The sequence below is a fragment of the Morone saxatilis genome, unplaced genomic scaffold (genome assembly GCF_004916995.1).
Source record: "Morone saxatilis isolate NCDOM2014 unplaced genomic scaffold, NCSU_SB_2.0 Contig16, whole genome shotgun sequence".
Classification (NCBI taxonomy): domain Eukaryota; kingdom Metazoa; phylum Chordata; class Actinopteri; family Moronidae; genus Morone; species Morone saxatilis.
The window spans coordinates 19,834,611-19,834,854 of NW_023339718.1; the positions used below are offsets into that span (position 1 = coordinate 19,834,611).

Genomic DNA, 244 nt, shown 5'->3' on the forward strand with positions numbered 1-244 from the left:
GTGAGACTACAAACACTCTTTTCTCGGTCAAATAGGCACCAAATTCAAAATTTATGTTACATTTCGACTACATATATAACCCACTTTCAATAAAGATTAATCCCGTTTCCACGGGTGAAATGCTTCTTTAAGGGCTCCCTGCTGTAAAAAGTAACTTCTCAAACAACTGAGTCAGTTAATGTTTGTGTATTCAGTGCTTCTGCATTTTGCTGACTGCCTTTGTAGCACATCTCCACCTAGTGAT

At 38.1% G+C, this 244-nt stretch overlaps 1 protein-coding gene across 1 annotated transcript in view; it reads left to right on the forward strand.

Moving 5' to 3' along the window:
- Positions 1 to 244, forward strand: part of cds1 (CDP-diacylglycerol synthase (phosphatidate cytidylyltransferase) 1) — a 27,654-nt gene that overhangs the window by 22,210 nt on the left and 5,200 nt on the right. The gene's annotated exons all lie outside the window — the stretch shown is intronic.